Source organism: Muntiacus reevesi, chromosome 13 (genome assembly GCF_963930625.1).
Source record: "Muntiacus reevesi chromosome 13, mMunRee1.1, whole genome shotgun sequence".
Taxonomy (NCBI): domain Eukaryota; kingdom Metazoa; phylum Chordata; class Mammalia; order Artiodactyla; family Cervidae; genus Muntiacus; species Muntiacus reevesi.
In genome coordinates, this window is record NC_089261.1 from 39,520,581 (window position 1) to 39,535,690 (window position 15,110).

The following is a 15,110-nucleotide window of genomic DNA, read 5'->3' on the forward strand; positions in this document are numbered from 1 at the left end:
TTCTAATTCAAGGAACATCTTGGGACATGAAAGTAATTACTATAAAACCCATAAAAACAAAATTTACTGATCACACAATTTGATATAGACACACAGTCTGCCAGAATCTTTGATATGTATGTATACATGTAGATAACACTGATATATATCTAAATATGTATCAGAAATTCTGATATATATCTAAATATGTATCAAAAATTCTGACATTATGTGTGTTAGTATTAGTCACTCAGTTGTGTCCAACTCTTTGCCACCCCATGCACTGTAGCCCACCAGGCTTCTCTATCCATGGAATTCTCCAGGCAAGAATACTGACATCATACATACATGTTATTTAGATATGTAAGTATGATATATACATGTATCAACTATACATGTAAATTAGTTTTAATATATAAATTTAGGTGTTTAGTATAGTTATATATATTTATATATCATCAATTTTGTGTATTCATATAAATTTAGTATACAGATTTAGTATAATTACAAATATATAAACTTAAGAGTTTCATGCCATTATTTAATACTGTTATTATATATTTAACACTAACCTTCACTTTTGTCATTTTCTTTCATTCAAAAGGTTGTAAATCAAATGTAGCCAAGAATTTTCAACTATTAAAGCACAATATGTTCACAAAAATTACTTTGCAAAGGTAACTCCTCCTCTCATTGGTAAGTGTCTGTTTCCGTCATTTATGTCTAGGGTGTTTAAGAAACAGAGAAAGAGGTAATCCCTGGAGGTACTATCCATAATGAACATTTGACATGTTTCTCATATCAGTTTCATTACTTTGTCAAGAACATTATTCTAAAACAATAGAATCCTGAAGAAAATCTCTTGCCTCTTTGAAGAGAATAGATTCTGAGACAAAAAGAGCACCCAGAGGAGGAATATCAATCTTTATTTCTATTCTACAAAGCAATTGTTTTCTCTTACCTCAAACTCACACACATAGAAGGATGGGCTTCCATAAATAACTACTTTTTTGAAGGTGATTTGTATATTTGTACTATTATCCTTTTATTCTTCCTGTTCATTTTATGAGACTTGAATAGACAAACCTCAAGTAGCCTATCAATTTCTTAATCATTTTATATATATATTTGCTTTCATTTCAGGATAAGACATGCCCATGGTTACTTCTTGAGAATAATGGGAAATTTGCTTTAGGCTGTATATTGGCCAGTAGTCACAAGTTTAGATGAGAGAGAAGGACTTTCCCGGTGGTCCAGTGGTTAAGACTTGGCACTTCCACTGCAGGGGCTGTGGGTTTGATGGCTGATTGGGGAAATAAGATCCCACATGCCACGTGGCCAAAAAAAGAGAAAAAAGGATAGATGAGGGAGGAAGAAAGAGGGAAGGTATTAGTTAATCTCTTATGACCTGGTGGAATTCTTAGGAAGACAGAGAGGGGGTAGGCTGGGCAAGGAAGAACGCTTTATGTTTGACTCATAACAAATTGCTCTTTGAAGCTGTTATAAAAATCAAAACTAAAAAGAAATGAAATAAACTAGATTAAATAAATTAGAGTTAGAGGTTTGCATGCTCTCCTATGGTTGGTGGAAAATTGCTTTTTCTAAGCAGTGCTGAGACTTTATTATAAGGTTGCAGAAAGCTCATTAGGCAAGACATTCTTGGAATCTCTTTTTGGTTTATAGCAATTAGCTGTTTGAATGCAGCCTTATTTTGTGTAGCAATTAACTTTGTGGAAAAATCCCTTGTCAAATTATCTTTGGACAGTATTCATGAAACTATTGGTGATTGTTTTTCTATAACTAAGTCTTTGTTATACTTTGGCCCTTGTTGTTACAAAATGGTTTTTCCACATAAAAGGGCCAATTTCCCATTGTTATTGAAGTAAAGTCAGAGATTAGAAGGATGGGGATTACAAATGCCTTATAGATACATTTCCCTCCCTCTGGTGGGTTAGCTATGAAAAGCAATGTGGTATTCTGACTGCCACAAATTATCTTGTGACTTGTCATTTAAATACCACTCCCTATGCATGCTGTTTCTAGACGAGGGAATCCAAAAAGTGTTCTTTTGAACACTGAGAATTTAATTCATATTCATGAGTCCTCAAAAATTACTTCTAGGTTATTAAGATTGATTGAGCTTGATCCTCCCAAAGATGAGGGGCATACCTTCTAATTACTGAGACATTCTGTTATAAAAGAATGTCATTTAACTATCCATTTCCATATATTTCTTTATTTTTATCTGTCAATATGCAGCTGTTGGCTTTTATCTATCAGAGATGATTCTGGAATATCTATTCAGAATATATTCATGTAATGCCTACCCCTAACTACTCTATGGTAGACTAGTAACTACTGTACTCATAACTACAACTATTCTTAGCCTGTTTCTTTTCCTTTTACTCCCTTTGCCATTAGGACTCCCAGACAGGGACATGGCTAACATCACATTGAACCGGAGAAAGACATGCTGTGAGGTCATTTCTTTACAGTGGGAAGCAGTGAAATGCATACAGGTCCACTTCAAGTGAACTTCAGAAGGGAAAGGAAGACAGAAAACAGAGCTAGGAAACTCGATGCGATGCCAGCAGTCTTCTCTTGCAGCCTTGTGAATCACCCTTGGGGAGCTCGTATGGAACTAAGGAGCATCTAGACGAAAATCATGAGGCATCTGTGGACATCAAAGCCACGGGCCTGTTTCTCAAACACCTTTTGTGTTGTACACCCCTTGAAGAAGTCCAACAAGCCTAGACGGAAGTGGACAGATGAATTGGAAGCTGTGTTTTTGGTTCCTGTAGCCTGCGGTGGGTTGAGGATTATTGGTGGTTGAAGTTCCTGCTTCTTTGGTGACGAAATGAGGAAATGCTAACATGATAATGGATCAATGCAGGATCGACATAACTATGAAATCCTGTTTCAACAAAGACAATTTAAAAGACAAGGACTTCCCTGAAATAAATAGGCTTCTAGAATTATGCAGTGCAGCAGGGGATGTCTGAAGGGGAACCCAGAAGCAAAGAGGATCTTAAATAGAAAACAACATATTGAAAATCAGATTGCATGTAGGTCTCCTTCCTCCCAGCTTTCCTGGTGGTTCAGTGGTAAGAATCCATCTGCCAGTGAAGTAGAAATGTGTCCGATCCCTGGGTCAGGAAAATTCCCTGGAGAAGGAAATGGCAACTCACTCCAGTATTCTTGCCTTTGGCAGGCTACAGCCCATGGGGTCACAAGAGTTGGACATGACTTAGTGACAAAACAATTCCTTCCTCCATAAAATTATGAAAACTCCATTACCTGAACACCATTTAACAGAAGAACACGGGAAAATTGAGACTGTGTATCTTTACTTCCATATTTAACACAATGCTCTGAAGGTTCAAATGAAATAAACTATGACAAATAATTTAATATACTTTTTCATGTGTAAATGTGGATCAGTTCTTATCCTGACAATTTCACTCAAGTCTAAGACATTCCAGAAAGCAGGTTGTAACTAAAAGAAACTTGCAAACTGAAAGAGGTTAAAATACCGGCACATTTAAAAGGCTCTTTTCCTCCTCAGTCACTGCTACTCAGAGATGCAGGGATCATGAGACATGCTAAAGAAGTTGTAAAAATGACTGGAGCTAACTTTCTTTTCTCACCCAAATGGTAGTAGATGCAAACTTGTGATCTCACATATATTAACAAATAATATATGCAAAAAGTTTGGAATTCTGAGCATATGGTAGAAGATAAAGGAAGTTTTTTTATTATTTGAAAAAATTATTTCAAAAAAATTCTGAAAGCCAAATTAATATATTTCCATTGCAAAAAAATTTAGAAATATAGAAATTCACACAGTGGTGGTGTCTTAATTGCTAAATCATGTCTGACTCTTGTGACCCCAGGAACTGTGGTTTGTCAGGCTCCTCTGTCCATGGGATTTCCCAGGCAAGAAAACTGGAGTGGGGTGCCATTTCTTTCCTTAGGGAGTCTCCTTGATCCACCGATCAAACCTGGATCTCTGGCATTGCCGGCAGATTCTTTACTAGTTGAACCACCAGGGAAGCCTCAAAACTTCACATTCAAGAAAATAATCAATGGATACGTTGTGTTGTAATCTTATTTGGATTGTGTGAATGAGGGAGAATACTATATTTCAGATAATTTAATAATTAGAGCCACATAATTACTGTCACTTTTTTTTTTAAAGTTTTTCTTTATTCATATTCCAGGTAAATTCAGGCTCTTTTTACACAAGCCAATAATCTGTTTTGAGCTATTTTTAAGACTTCCTTTGTGTCTTTGAAAGTGCTTTTTGAGTATGAAAATTTATCCTCATCTTCATCCAGCTTAGCTTCTCTGTGATGAGTTAGTGCTGGATCTGCAGGTATTTCTATAAAGATGAAGTCATGAGTCATCTCCTGCAGAGGAGGAGACTGGTACTGTAGGTCATTCAACTACTTATTGGAAGAGCTAGAGCCACAACTGCTGTCTCCTGACCACCTGTCTATGCCCTTTTCAGCACACAGTCCACTCAACAAGTTCATGAAATATATTTTCAAGCCCAACCTAAGTTAGAACTTTTGGTTTAGAAGGATGAGCCATTCTTACCTCTGGTGATGCCTGAGAAAATCTATCTCTCCTTCGACTTCTGATGACAAGAGAAATCTGCTCTAAATTAGACCAAATACACTGGTAAGCATGCTTCTTTGAAAGGTCAGGCTGATCTCAGCAAAGTTCCCAGTAGAGATGAGCCAGAGGACAACACTTTATGTCCTCGTTTCCTTGAACTGGGTTGGGCAGACAGTATAAGAGGCTTTGTTAGTAGCTGGGAGATTGTCCCATAGGGAAGGATCCTCCCTCAAACATTCCTTTTCTCTATCGTCTCCAATTCTTTCCTCCTCTGCTCTTTTCCTAGACCTTCCACACCATTTCAGTTCAGTATCTTACTTTCATTAGAGATTATTACGCGTCCCTATACTAACAGAGAGGACAGCACAGCAACCCACTCCAGTATTCTTGCCTGGAGAATCCCATGGACAGAGGAGCCTAGTGGGCTACGGTCCATAGGGTCACAAAGAGTCATACACGACTGAAGTGACTTAACACACGTACCAAAAGAAGAAATTCTTAAATTCCAAAATGGGTCCTCTAATAGAAACATGCAGGTTGCAGATGTCTTAGTTCAACCCTCTGTGCAGAAATAAGTAGTTTTCAAGTATAGACTTAAATATGTAAAGACTAAACAGATTATTTTTACTGATATATATGAAACTATGTACTTTCCTGCATATGCATGTAATACACATGTGAACATTTCCACATAATTTCTTAGGTAGTTAACGTAACAAGTACCATAATGTATTGTTCTAATTAGAGGTTGAAAAATGGCTAATGATATGTATGTACTTATTAAAAAGACCATCTTTTCCATAGAAAAGTGATGAAAGAGAGGTTAACAGTAGATCCTGTCTCGGTGTTTTGGTTGTCCTTCTGAATAAATGGTATGCATTGATGTTTCATTTCACTGTCTTCATACTCCAAGTGCAAGGTAGCAGCAGCACCATTAGCTGTTAATTTTATTCTGAATATCATCACACATCACAATAAGCATATAAAGGGTAATTTTCTGGTCTTTAAATACAATATTTTCTTTAAAAAATTCCATCTTTGCTTTTTACCAAAATGCTCTAAACATTCCAATGAAATAAAACAGTACTTTGATGTAATTTTCATGTATAAATTTACTTCAATTTTTGCTTGAAAAATTTAAATTAATATAGATTTAATTTATTAGTTATTCAAAAGCATTTTAATTGGCATGAAATTTTCCCTGGTCATATTTTATATATATATATATATATATATATATATATACACACACACACATAAAACAACAGTGAAAATAATAGCAAGGGAGAGCAACAAACTCAAAACAACTTAAGCAAAAGGAAAAAATAAACAAGAAAAAAAACAATTTATTCTTTGGCATAACTGGTCAAATCATCTTTAGCCTGACTAGACATGCAGACTTAAACAATGTCAACAGTATTCTATTAGCTTTCTTGGTGCTTAGCTCTGACCATACGCTATCAGATTCAAGGCCAGTACAAATGGTCTTTTCAACAAAAACTCCACCTTTCTCACTAGATGTTCTTGGCCTGTCTTGGCCCTTGTATTGGTCACTGTGTCCCTGGAAACAAGTTAAGGAACAGACTCAAAGGAAGAAAATAGTGTTGCCAAAGAAAAGAAATTTGGAGCACTATTACCAGAGGAAAGAAAGATGGATCATAGGAAGAAGACAATGCTGTCATTCATTCATTCAATTATCATTTATTGTATGTCTATTATGAGCAAGACACAAGTCTTGGCACTGGGAACTAATCAATGACTAGAACAAAGAAAACCCTGGGTCCTCCAGACATTTTTATTTGTGTAAGAGGATGGACAGTAAGCAAGCATTCAAATAATAATAGACTAGATGAGACTAGGGTCCATGAAGAAAAGAGACCAGAGAGCAATAGACCACATTAAGTTCAATTAACTGGCAGAATTGTGGTGCTGGAAAAGACTCTTGAGAGTCCCTTGGACAGCAACGAGATCAAGCCAGGCAGTCCTAAAGGAAATCAACCCCGATTATTTATTGGAAGGACTGATGCTGAAGCTGAAGCTGAAGCTTCAATAATTTGGCCACCTGATACAGAAGGCCAACTCATTGGAAAAGACCCTGCTTCTGGGAAAGACTGAGGGCAAGAGAAGAGGGTGGCAGAGGATGAGATGGTTGGATGGCATCATCGACTCAATGGACATGGGTTTGAGCAAACTCCAGCGAGATTGTGAAGGACAGGGAAGCCTAGCATGTTGCAGTTCATGAGGCCACAAAGAGTTGGACACCACTTAGGGACTAAACAATAAGTAGTATTCAGAGAAGAATTCACAATGATACTGAATGTAAAGTCTACTACTATTTTTCAGTTGTTAATTAAAATGACATTAATTCTAAAGTAGAAATAGATTCTGCATGCATGCTAAGTTGCTTTAGTTGTGTCCAACTCTTTGTGACCCTATGGACTGTAGCCCGCCAGGCTCCTCTGTTCATGGGATTCTCCAGGCTAGAATACTAGAGGGGGTTGCCATGCCCTCCTCCAGGAATCTTCCTGACCCAAGGATCAAACCCACATCTCTTATGTCTCCTGCATTGATAGATGGGGTCTTTGTCAATAGTGCAAAGACCTATCTTCTTTCCCACCTGTGAAGAAGAAATATGTTTTACTAAGCCTTCCCTGGTGGCTCAGACGGTAACGAATCTGCCTGCCGTGCAGGAGACCCAGATTCGATCCCTGGATCGGGAAGATCTCCGGGAGAAGGGAATGGCAACCTATTCCAGTATTCTTGCCTGGGAAAGCCCATGGACAGATGACCTGGCAGGCTATAGTTCATGGAGTTGCAGAGTCAGACATGCCTATGCGACTAATGCTTTCACTTTTCAAGCCTAAAAGAAATGTTTGAATACACGTGATTTGTAGTAAATTATATAGATTTTACTTCATGTGTGTATATATATGTTTGAGTGAGACAGAATTTAATATGAGAATCCATATAACAAAAATTTTATTATGAATTATATTTCTTATTAGTGAGTTACTTGTAATAAACTATCTGTGGAGGCTAACTTGTCTTTGTTAGAGAATAATAAAACCACCTTTACATGTATCAACTCTGTGACTTGCACCAAAGTGCTCTCCCAAAGAAGTAAATTTTCAAACTATTATTGGAGCTTAATTCCATTAAAAAGAAAAAAAAATACAGTAAATTCATTTGAAGACAAAAATATTTAAACTTAATATTGTAAACTTTAATAAATTTACTTGGGAATTTTTTAATATTTTTTATTTGCTATAATGTTTTGAAAAAAATTAATCATGAAAATCCATATAACACTTAGAAAAGAATATGTATTTTTCCTTTGCCTTCTTTTTCAATGTGATTTGAAAGGGCACTTGCACCTAGCACATAGAAGATGCTCAAAAAGTATTTGTTGAATGACTGAATGAAGAGGTAAATCGTGGCCTCCACTTAAATCATTCATGGAAAGATATCTTAAAGCTTCCATTGAAATGTTTTGTTTTTTTCTTTTTTTGTTTTCATTTCTCATCTTAAATACCCAAGTAGGTCAGATATTCAGCTTACTAAGCAGTAGGTAATGCAACAAATGATCAAAATAGTATCATAGAATGAGTTAAGAAAGTTTTATGATAATATTTTGCTCCTGGGATATTATTTTCATAATGCCTTTTATGGGACTAAAGTGCATTTTTGGTATTTTAATATTACTATTAATTAATATTTACTGAGAATTTACTATACTGTCCTCTGTCTTTTACACACATTAAAATATAAAATCTTCATAAAACTTTAAGAGATGAGGAAATCAAGTTACCCAGGGGCTAAATAACTTCACAACTTATTGGGTGAAGTTTGGTACAAACTTAGAGAGTAGGGCTTGAGAGTCAGTGATATTACCATTTTTAAAAATTCTGCCTCAATGTACCCAGTTTTTAGGTAACTATAAAATAATACACAAAACATTGAATCTCACCCCCCAAAAAAGTCCATATTTTCTTCCAGTGACAAAAAACCTTGACTTTACCAAAAAAAAAAAAAAAAAAAAAAAGGCTATAGGATTCCTACTGAGTATGACTAATCACCTTAGAACTCCATAATATTTTAATAAACTAAAAAGTCTATTAAGTGTTATATAGACTCCAAAGTCAACATTTAGCACATATTTGGAAAACACAAGAGCTCTTTTCTTTTTCTCGGTAAAGCAAACAGGTAGAACTTAGTAATTTTCATCTTATTTCCATAGCATTTTTAACTGGTTTCTGCAGAATACTGCTTGCTGTTCATAAGATTTAAAGGTAATGTTGCATGGTTGCTATAGACATAGTTAAATAAATGAATTAAGAAAGTTTTCTGATGGCAGTGTTTTTCTGAATCTATAATATTTTGTGGCTCTTTGTGGTCTGAGGGAGATACCCTAGATTCTAGATTTACATGTAGGTTTTGTTGTAGTTGTTTAAGCTATTTCAAATGAGTCTCTTCTTTAGTAGAAAAGAACAGAGACTTTGTAAGATGCTCTTTACACTAACTTAAAAATTCTATAAAATTTAAAATGTCTGTTGAGCACTATGCTAGAAGTTTTATACTCACCCTGTTTCATCTGAGAAAGATTTAACTCAGAGCCCATTTCACAGATGAGGAAGTGGATAATTTTGTGAAGTTAGCAGCAAAGACACACAGTCTGCCACATTCACTTCAGAGTCCAAGTGTTGGATCTTTGAGCCCTATTGTCTTTCCAAATTTTTGAAGTAAAGGGTGGAAGATTTTCGTCACTGAATGACGACATGTTCTCAGATGTTGTTGAGTGAAACTAAAGCAATGTTTTCTCTGTAAATAAGTACAGAAGTTAAAATCAGTATCATTTATAGAATTTTAAAAATTCAAAAACTAGCATGACTTGTATGTTCCTGAGAAACTAAGTTGTTGTTTAATCACTAAGTCATGTCTGACTCTTTTGCGATCCCATGGACTATAGCCCACCAGGCTCCTCTGTCCATGGGATTTCCCAGGCAAGAATACTGGAGTGGGTTGCCATTTCCTTCTCTAGGAAATCCTCCCCACCCAGGGATCAAACCTGAGTCTCATGCTTTGCAGGCAGATTCTTTACCACTGAGCTACTAGGCAAGCCCATGAAACTAAGAATAATATTAGGCTAGTATGGATTTTGTTTCTGTGTATTCCATTTTGTTTTATTCTCTGAAGCATCATTTTGTGGACAGCAAAATCTTTTATTACCAATTGCCAATTTGTTTATGTAACTTGCATATAAAATAGTCTTAGAAGTAACTGTTTACTTTTTTATTTCTAAAGATATACTTAGCTACAACGTGTTGATGTTTATTATTACCATGTAAACTTTTGGTTTCCCTAACCTTTCATTTAAGTGTACATTTTTTTTTTTTTACTAAGAATAATCTTCCTTTGGTGATATAGTGATGAATAGTATTTTAACCCTTTCTTGGCTGGAAGACTATCATCCTTAATCAAAGATTATACAAGTATGATATTACAATCAAAAGTCTTGAAGCTAATTTTCTGGAATAGTTAAGATGTTAAATAACTCTTTAGTGTATTAAAACAAGCATTATTATCTTATAATGCATTGTAAAGCAGCTAAGACAAAGTGGGTTTTTCATCATAATCCTAGTATAGAATTGAAATAGAGTTTAATTTACATGGACTATTAAGCCTTTGGTTGAAATTGAAAACTCTTCTGTTTAGAATATTAACTTACTTGAACGTAGAAGAAATTCTTACTATGTTTCAAAATGCAATTATCCTACATGTCATCTGTTTTTTTATAGCTCAAGTAGAATTAGTTTCATTGCTCTCCTTTAAAATGTATTTTTTTTCATGAAGTTGTATCATTATGACTGAACTTGTTTTCATAGATTTCCATCTCTTTAACAACTTGATATTTCAAACATACTTTGTTAGTTACCTCGGGATTTATTTATATTATCTCTTTTTCCTTTTTATTCATCCACATATAGTCTCTTTTTTAATTTTGAATGTTGCCACATTATCCAAAATTGAAACAAGCCTCCAATTCTACTGGCCACAAAGAGTAAAATGACAAAAATCTCTTGAAATGAAAACCTAACTAACTCCACCATGGAAAAATATTTCAAAAATAATTTATTTCATTCCTTGATTTATAAAAAACTTTACTTTGACCCAGAATTTTAAACTTCCAATACCTTGAAAAGGATCACTTTCATACCGATGACATAAAATAATAAACATGCTTTCCACTTAGTCCTTGGGGGTCTAAGTATACAGTGTATATGAAATAGTATATACTTCCTCAAATTATAGAATGTTTCTATACCATTGGCACGGCCTCCTTCATAGCTCAATTGGTAAAGAATCTGCCTGCAATGCAGGAGACCCCAGTTCAATTCCTGGGTTGGGAAGATGCTCTGGAGAAGAGTACCCACTCCAGTATTCTTGGGCTTCCCTTGTGGCTCAGCTGGTAAAGAATCTGCCTGCAATGTGGGAGACTTGGATTCAAACCCTGGGTTAGGAAGATCCCCTTGAGAAGGAAAAGGCTACCCACTCCAATATTCTGGCCTGGAGAAGTCCATGTACAGTCTATGGGGTCCCAAAGAGTTGGACACGACTGAGCAACTTTCACCTCATACCACTGGCACAGCCATATATAGATTTTGATATAAAATAAATCCTACCTTAAGAAACATATCTCATATAGAAGAAGTAAAGCAAACTATATTGAGTTATTTTGGTGTTAACTTTAATTAGCAGTATGAACTTACATAGACATTTCTCATTACAGTTAAACAATGCTTGCAGGTTATTGAGTTATTCTTTAGCAGTTACATGTACATTTCACCCCTAAGTTTTCTGTAACCTCTTGAAAAGCAGAGGCTAACTTTTCCATATTTACTGGATTGTTTTATTCCCATCACAATTCTTTGCACTTTGAAGCCATATCTTATTTAATACCTATAACTACATTTAACATAGATACTATTACTGTCCCCACTTTACAGATGAATAAGTTGATGCCTTTCTTAGGCTAGGTCACTTAAAACAAGCTTGTAAATAGCAAAATGAAGACTTGGACTCAAATCTGATTTCAAAGCCAGTGTTATTTTCCTTCTTTATCACAATACTTTTCACATACTTCCCAATATTGACAATGGATCACAGAAAATCAGAGCCATATTTATTTTCTCTTCTAGTATCAGGGAACTTGTTAGTCTACAAATACAACTGTAGAGTCTGAGGTTATTCTTCCTTCCTTTTCTCCTCCTTTCTTCCTTTCTTCCTTATTTCCTTGCTACCGCCAACCAACATTTGAGTGTCTGTTGTGCTAAATACTGTGCTAGAATGGACAGATTGTTTTTTCTAGATGGGACCCATTTGGATTTGAAAATGATTCACAAGATCTAGAAACAAAGCATGTGTACTATAGGATCATTCATAATACATTGCTCCTTTGTGGAGAGGTTAGATTATTTTAATCAGACATTCAAATTTTAAATTGTAATAGCAGATGTTTGGTTTTTGCACCTTTGTTCACAAGCATTTTGTGAACAACTGCAGCAAAACATCATTAATTTCTAAGTGATTTAATGTTAGGGAAAACATTAATGCTAAGTGCCATTCATTATTTTTTTGTGTGTTTTTCTTTGAGTATATCATAATATTAGCTATCACTTGTTGTGCTCTCACTGAATGCCACATAGTGGGGATTTTATTATCCTTGTTTCACAAAGGAAGACATTAAGACTTAAGAAGCAATTTCCCAAGATTTCACAGCTAGAAAATGGTAGAACTGAGATTTCAAACATGGTTGTTTTTGCCAAAGTGGGCACCCTCACCTACTGTCCTGTTCAGTGCTAATGTGGGGAGTTGAATGGATCTAAACTAATGGAGCTTTTAGAACAATAAAGTAAGTTCTTTATTGTTAAAGAATTTTCAATTATCTAAGTAATTCCAAAAATTATACTCTTCAAGCAGATGGTATAACTCTGTAATGGAATTAATGTTTTCTCATTATACTTGTAAATTTATAATTACAAGACTAAATATATTGGTATAAATGCACTTTCAAAAGACCCACAATATGATTAGATTATTTTTCTGTCCTAATGAAATTGAGGCTTTGAGAGGCTTTATTGTGGCACATTTGTCATAAGTTATTCCACATTTCTCTTTGGAGACTGAGTCTTATTTGTTTCAGGAGAGAATGATACTCTCCTTCACACTGACTAGAAGATTATTGTGTTCAGTTTTCTGAAAGGGCAAAGTATCCTGTGCCATAGTAGTCACTGTGAGAGAATGTGGTAAGGAGCTCTAAGGACTGTTTCCGCTGTTGTTTCTATTTAAATTGTTTCCATTTAAATTGTAGTAGGAGGCTCTGATAGGGGCTTCGCTTGTGGCTCAGACAGTAAAGACTCTGCCAGCAATGCAGGAGACTGGGGTTCGATCCCTTGGTCAGGAAGATCCCCTGGAGAAGGAAATGACAACCCACTCCAGTTTTCTTGCCTGGGAAATCCCATGGACAGAGAAGCCTAGCGGGCTACAGTCCATGGGGTTGCAAAGAGTTGGACACCACTGAGCGACTAACACTTTCACTTTTTTTGCAGGACACTCTGATTAGCCACCAGATCCTAGAAATTGTCAAGGTGTTAATGGCTTCTCTCATTAAAGCATCTTATAGAAAATTGAAATACATACAAGTAAAATTCCTTGATATTTTTATGAGATGATTAGTTTCTTAGCAATCTTTACAGCCATCCCTAAACTCACATCTTGGTAACTTTTTTCTCAAATAGGTAACATCACATTTTCCACATACACAAAGGTCTTAAGGAGTGAGTATGTCACACAGACTTGATAGGTAGTATGGAATTCTGATTCTTTGGGCCAATATGTGACAACATAGCCAAGACACTATCTTTTGTACCGTCTCTTTTGACACTTCGGGAGTTTTAAAATTATCTTGACCCATCATTTCAGAGGAGAATATTCTAAGTGGAGGGTCTTCTTAACAATAGCCTTTCAAAATGATTCAAAGAGCTTCTAAAAGAAGCTGTAAGAGACAAGTTTTGGTAGTGGTTCTTTTTTTGCAATGTCTTACAAAGAATCTTTATCTGCCTCAATCAAGCTTGAGAAATGTGTGAATACTTTCCCAATTCCGTCGGCATATATACATTACCATGTGTAAAATAGATAGCTTGTGTATAGCACTGGGAGCTCAGCTCTGTGCTCTGTGATGACCTAGAGGGGTGGCAGGGAGGCTCAAGAAGGAGCGGATATATGTATACATATAGCTGATTCACTGTGTTATACGGTAGAAACTAACACAACGTTGCAATTATACTCCAATAGTAAATTTTATTTAAAAAAAAGATATTTGTGAATATGAATCTTATCCAAAATTTCACAATGATCTCTGACTCCTCTGTAGGAACTATGAAAACTGTGAAGGTTATAGTCTGCATGAAACAAGTTGTCTGCAAAAAAGCACAAGATTCTTCTTCCAAACCAGTGAGAGATACTGATTCTTTGATGTTCACATCACAATTTTATATATACAGTTCTCCTTTATACTGAGTCATGAACATCTAGAAGATTGAAAAAGACTTATTAAGGCCATGCATGCATGCGTGCTCAGTTGCTAAGTCAGGTTCAACAACTCTTTGCAACCCCATAGGCTGCAGCCCTCCAGGCTCCTCTGTCCATGGGATTCTCCAGGTAAGAATACTGGAGTGGGTTGCCATTTCCAGAATTCTCCACGGGATCTTCCCCACCCAGGGGTCAAACTCCCAACTCTTAAATCTCCCGAATTGGCAGATGGAATCTTTACCACTGTGCCACCTGGAAAGCATTAAGGCAGTGACTTTGCCTCATTTTATCTTTTTCTATTGTTACTGCTAGAGAAACTTTTACTAGAATTATGAGTTGCATAAAGCTAGATTCTTGTAGCTGGGGACACCAAACATTTGTAATAGCCGACCAGAATAAACTTGAGTCAGTTGCTAAGTAAGGGGGGATTTTCAGGATGATTTGATACATATAAAATGCTTAGAAATATATCTGAGGACACTACTAATGGTTTTTGATGGATGCTGTGGTTTTACAAAAGAACTATTTCTTCTCTGTTAACTCTGGGGCAAATTCTGAAAATGTAGATATTTGCTTTCTAAGTCTATTTCTTACAATAAAGAAATAGCTTCATAAACGTTTAGTCTGTTTAGCTAAGCAGAAATACTAGTTTACAGTACAGGCATTCACAACTAGAGCTCATTTTTGTTTTTGTCATGGTTACTGATTTGTTGTTATTATTGGTTTGTTTTTTTTTTGGCCATGCCACCCAGCATGTGGGATCTCAGTCCCCAGACCAAGGATCAAACCTGCATCCCTGCATTGGAACCAGAGTCTTAACCACTAGACCACCAGGGCCAGGGAAGACTGAAGGTTTAGTTTGCTTTGGTTTATGGCTTGTTTTATAAGCTATAGAATTTAAGTGTGGTTATTTCAGCATATTA

General features: G+C 35.7%; 1 long non-coding RNA gene across 1 annotated transcript in view; it reads right to left on the reverse strand.

Annotated features, from left to right (window-relative positions):
- LOC136146087 (uncharacterized) overlaps positions 1-15,110 on the reverse strand; it is a 103,031-nt gene that overhangs the window by 29,254 nt on the left and 58,667 nt on the right. The gene's annotated exons all lie outside the window — the stretch shown is intronic.